Source organism: Cupressus sempervirens, chromosome 3 (assembly GCF_028749045.1).
Source record: "Cupressus sempervirens isolate cs-2001-9-10 chromosome 3, ASM2874904v1, whole genome shotgun sequence".
NCBI classification, from domain to species: domain Eukaryota; kingdom Viridiplantae; phylum Streptophyta; class Pinopsida; order Cupressales; family Cupressaceae; genus Cupressus; species Cupressus sempervirens.
The window spans coordinates 670,049,077-670,055,205 of record NC_143120.1 but is presented as its reverse complement, the minus strand read 5'-3'; positions in this window follow the sequence as shown (position 1 = coordinate 670,055,205).

Genomic DNA, 6,129 nt, shown 5'->3' with positions numbered 1-6,129 from the left:
ATGACCCCTTTTGACTCATTTGATCAAATTAACAATGTCGTTAGCACTCCTTGGACCCCTAAGCATACATAATGTGATTGAATTTGTAAAAAGGGGTTATAGGGTATGCTATAACTCATTTTAACCCATTTGATCCAATTATATATGTGATTAGGGGTCCACAACATATATAATTTGATTGAATGGGTCAAAAGGGGTTATAGAGTACCCTATGACCCCTTTTGACCCATTCATTAAAAGTATCTAGATGTCATTAGGGGTACTAAGACCTCTTAGTACATATAATTCAATTGAATGGGTCAATAGGAGTCATAGGGTGCTCTATGACCCATTTTGACGCAATCGCCACATTATCTATGTTGTTATGGGTGTGATCCAATGGGTGAAAAGGTGGCATTGGGTACCCTGTCTAATTATCTATGTCATTATGGGTCTTAGGCCCCCTAAACCCACATTATTCTATCCATTGGGTCAAAAGAGGTCATAGAATACCCTTGACCCATTCACCTGAATTATCTATGTCATTTGGGGTCGTAGGACCCATTAGCACACATAATTTGATTGAATGGGTCAAAAGGGGCTTATAGGGTACCTTAATACACACAATTATCTATTGTTACAAATATTTGAGCCATTTAATCAAATTATTTATGTCCTTAGGGGTCTTAGGACCCCTTAGCACACATAATTTGATCAAATGGATCAGTGAACATTGTTCTCAATCTTTGAGATAAGTCTTTGATCATGACTTTGAAAAAGTGAGTACTCCTATCAAACATATGCATCTCTTTATTCTCAATTAAATTATTTTTTCTTGCAATCCATAAAAACTAAAATCAACTCATATATTTATTTTTGAACACCAATTTATTCTTTCTTATCTTATAGTCACCAAAAAATTTAATCACAATAAACAACAAACCCCAATGCCACTAAGAGTGTCCCAATTGCTTCAAAGTAAATTTAGATACAATATAATAATCAATGCTACTGTGTTTTCTAAAATACAACACATGCCAAAGTGACAATTTATTGTCATATTGATTGTTGTATTCTTGAATAGGGCATTATTCCAAAGTAGTTATGAGTATGGAATTTATATACTATATTAACTATAGAATAATAACTATATATATAACTTTATATGTTATATACGATACTATACAATATAGTAACTATTATACTTTATACATTATATAATACTAGATATAATATAACTTTATATATAAACATACTAACAATTACACTATAACTTTATGATGGGGGCACAAACCACAACCAAAATGAATGAAGGAGGAAAAGGGAAATAATATTATCAGAAGTGATATGATATTACATTTAGTACAATGAAAAAAAAATCAAAGACATGCCCTATGGGCTTACAATGGTCTAATTCTGGAGAAAAATTCTCCTCACAGTACCCTCTCCCAAACTCCACCAAAAAAACTACCTTTACAATACCAGAAATGTTCTTAAGTAACCCCAATTAGGTTTAGGGTTAGGAATACATTCGAGAATATGCCAATTGGCATCCAACACCAAAACATAAGGTTCTAGAAATCACGTCAAAAGTCAGTGTAAAATTATAAGAATCCAAAAATGGTAGTCCAACTTCTGGCAGGCATAATTTTTGATCTGGAACTTCGATTGACAAACTGTTTACATTTTTGGAAAGCCCTCTAAGCGCTCTATAGGCCTATGGACTAGCTTTTCTTGTCCCCCATTTTCAAGCCCATAAAAGTCCATTTAGTGCCACAAGTCTAACTTTGAAGTGCTTTTAAGAGGTCTCCAGGCAACTTAAAACTGCAATAACTTTCAAGCCATAAAGCCTTTTGACCTAATTCATTTTCTAGAGTGTTTTAAATTATAATTATAATCGTCCCTCCAACTTACACCCTCAAACGCATCATAATTATGGCTCAATTACAAAATAACCTATTTTCTACATTGGCACGTATCCTAAGGTGCTTAAAAACCCTAACCCAAAAAACTAATAGTGGAACTATGAGATTTGGAACCTTTATTTGACCCAAATAGGTAACTAGAAATGAAAACACATTAAATAGAAACTAACACTAAGAATATTTTTGGGTGATGCAAGATTGCCCTTACACCAATGGATGCTTCTGCATCAGACACGCAGGGTAGATTGAAAATTGACTTTGTTAGTTTATAGCTGGTAGAGGAAAGCTCAAATGGGCAACCTCCATTGCAGATTTCCAAGTTGAATTTTTTACTAGTCATCCTTTCCACTTCACCAGGTATTCTTCATCCTGCCTATTTCTAGTACTCTGACCCACACAACTATCCACAATTTCTTCTATCTCTTCCTTCTTAAAAGTGGGAACTAGACATGGCTCCAGCATCAAGTCCTCATTTGCAACATCATCATGATATTCCGTTAAGTCTATAACATTAAAAATAGGAGAAATGTGAGTCCCATCTAGCAACTCCACCTCATATGCATTTCCTAAGTCATGTTTCTTCAAAATTTTATAATGGCCAAATTTCTTCATCTTTGGCTTGTTGTAGGCACCCACTGGAAATCATTCCTTCCTCAAGTATACCATAACTAAATCCCCAACTTGGAACTCTGTATGTCTCCTCTTTTGATCTACCCTAGCCTTATATTGTTGGCTTATCTTCGTAATATGTGCATGTACCTCATGTAGGTTCTTGACATGTCTAGAAAATTCTTCTGGCTTAGCACTTGTCCTCTCCCCTTGCTCCATCTTCCTTAGCTCTGGTGTAGTACTTGGACTACTCCCATACACAATTTGGAATGGTGATGTACCAGCACTCCTATTTATAGAATTATTGTAAACAAATTTTACTTGTGGTAGAATCAAATCCCATCCCTTGGGCTTATCTCCTGCTAAACACCTCAACAAATTGCCCAAACTCCTATTCACTACTTCTATTTGTCCATTAGTCTATGGATGATGTGAAGAATGCACACCATACACATGCAGTATGTGGTAAGTATCCATAAGAAAACACATATAATAATCCATCTAACTAATCATCATCAAATAACTAAAATCACTGTAATAATCCTCATTATGCATAGATGAAGTAAATAGTACCAAGTAGTCTCATCATAAAATGAACTGAATATGAAACAATATCTAATAATCTGAAAGATAATGCTATTAATCATCAAGCATAAACTGGCCTAAAAGAGTTTGGCAATGATAACAAAATGTAAACTAGGGGCAGGCACTACAGAATGTACATTTTAGAAGAATTCCACAGGTGTCATCATTATAATATCATGTATTCTCCTTGTGGTGACTAGACATTTATAAATTATTGGGTTTCAATGATATGGAATCTATCTAACTTGACATATTCATGTGACAACTAGTTTAATTCTTTTCAATATCACCTTCCTTTGTTGGTGTCATCTTGTGTTAACTATGTGGCGGCAATTTTAAATAACTATAATGAAAGATTCATCTTGAGCAGCTCACATTCTCATCTATTCTTTTTCTTCTCATCCTTATCATCTCTTAGTGTGGTTAGTGTTTATGTCTTTTGTCCATGATCAAAAGTTGCTTGGGTTATTGCGCATTGAGAGATGCTTGAGAGTTGCCTTTATGTGTGCATGTGTATCAAAAGCTACTTGTCTTTATGTGGGGTAGTTAGTAAAGAAAAAAGTCCTTAAGTTCTTTCTTACAATATTGATCTATTCTCAAAGACATGTGAGAATAGTATAACTTGTGATTCTATTGAATGTGTTTAAGATGGTGGCATTAGAGAATATGAGATTAAAACACATTACACGATGACATTTTCAGGGTAGACTGTGTGATCTTTTTTGTGGAGATTAATGCAACTAAAGAGAGGATATTATCCAATGAACATACCTATAAAATAAATGCTTGAAAACCTCAAAAAATCAAACCCCATTATACAACTAACAACATATAATCTCTAGGAGTTGGCAAATTCAACTCTCACAAACCCAACCTAAAGCACTTTAACAAACAAAACTTTCAAAATCTCCAATAGTTGTAGACCAAAACTTTTATTTTTGGGATAATATGATGTGTACATATGCACAAGGGTAAACATAAGCAAACAGACCCAAAAAAATTATAAATTTTGGTTTATAAAAAAGTTGAGTTGGAATTAGTTTTCTATTTCTACCTTTATAGGTGGAAGAATCATATGTTCATTCTAGGAAAATGTTAGAATTTGGAAAATCTAACAATTTTTTTTTTGTTTTTTAAGAACAAACTGCAAATTTGGGAATTGTGATATTTAAACTTTCCATTTCAACAACCAAATGGGCTCTAAATGAATTGTCAATATCATTTGGAGCTCATATTGCTAATGTCATTGAAGCCCAAATACATGGTCACCTTGAAAGTACCAAAACATCACTTTGAATAGCAACTCCATTTGATTAACATTGGTACAATTGCACAAATTTTCATCTATGGAACCCGTTGGATTACCTTCCCCTTTTTCATTGAAAGATGATTAAGGATACCACTATCTTTCTAGGCTAATGGTCATGGCCACAAAAGTTTTCCCACAGCTAAGCTCAAAGAACATCTGACAATAGATATAGACAAATTTAATTTCATAGTAATGGGCACTTCTCAAATTGTCACTTGCTTGCTACATAACTCAAAAATGATATTTCTAACATAGATTCCTAACATTCTTTAGATTTTACAGTGTAAAAGACCATTGGGAAGTCCAAACATTCCAATGGGAGTCTTGCTCTACATAAGCCTATCAACTAATTATAGAACTAAAATTTTGCAATGTATACAAAAGATAAATATTAGTGACATAATTAAAGTATATATAAAGCTCACATACAAGAAAGTATTCATTTATAAAAGTAAAATATCTAGGTACATTTTAAATTTAAAAATTCTATAAAATATTTTGTACAATTATCCTTCACCATTTAATTAGAGCTCATATTTGAACAAGGTCAAGTGAGCCAATTGATCTATTTATCTACGTTATAGACCTCTATAAATAAGGGTAATATTTATGAAATGATACTCAATGATGTGGCAATTTTAATATAAGGTTTTCAAATGGTAATGTATAATTTAATAGTTTAGTGAGTTATTATGTTTGAATAAAATTAAATGAAAGTAATTTTTTACTAATACTAGATGGTCTATGAAACTTAAGATTGGAAACAATATGGAACATCTAGTAGACTTAACCAATAAACCCAAATTTAATTTCTAAACGTCCATGAAGAGTCCTTCCTCTCCAAAAGAGTGTCATCCAACGGGTCTAGGGGAGAGGACCCAATAGTGGAGCGGGGTCCAATAGTGGATCACCCTATGGTGAACATAGATTCCAATCTTTCAACACATTTTTATTATATATTGTAATTAATTGATCTATTTGTAAATATAAAAAAATCTAAATGTTGATAAAAAATACACCAATACTTGAACACATGAAAACTTATAAATGTTATAGAAAAAATAAATAAATAAATTCATTAATGATGAAGTTAGCTCTCACCACTAATGGTCCCTCTCCCCTATAGAAACAAACCCACAACCTCATGGCCAGTGGCTACCTAACAACTTATATGCACCCCATCCAATGTTAAATAGTCTAAATAAGTTATATTTTCATTGTACATTGGTGCATTCTAGTGATGCGACACCTAAACCTCATGTTTGAAAGAAAGTCAAATTTAAGATTCATACAAAAACAAAGACAACTTATCTACCTGTACAAACTATTTTCCCACAACCTAAGAGGTATCCTTCAACCTAATTAAACGTCAGTCAGCAGCCCCTATCACATGTGAAAAATAGTCATTTGATCATTCCAACATATTTTGGTATTTCCTCATCCTAACAATTATTTCATGAACGTATTTTTCTTATATTCAAACTCTTTTTCAGACCGTTACTTTCTTTGAATATCTTTACAGCGATTTGTCAGTCGAATTAAGACGCCGACATGGAAATGGAGTAGAGGCTTGATCCGGGAACGGCTACAACTTCAGATATTTCTGGGGTCTTGGACAAAATAAACAAGCAGACCAATGATCATTGAGGCTTCGTTTGGTTGGGGAAGATGAATTTGTCGCATAACCAGGTTATCTTATAACCAGGTTTTCGAAACCCTGAT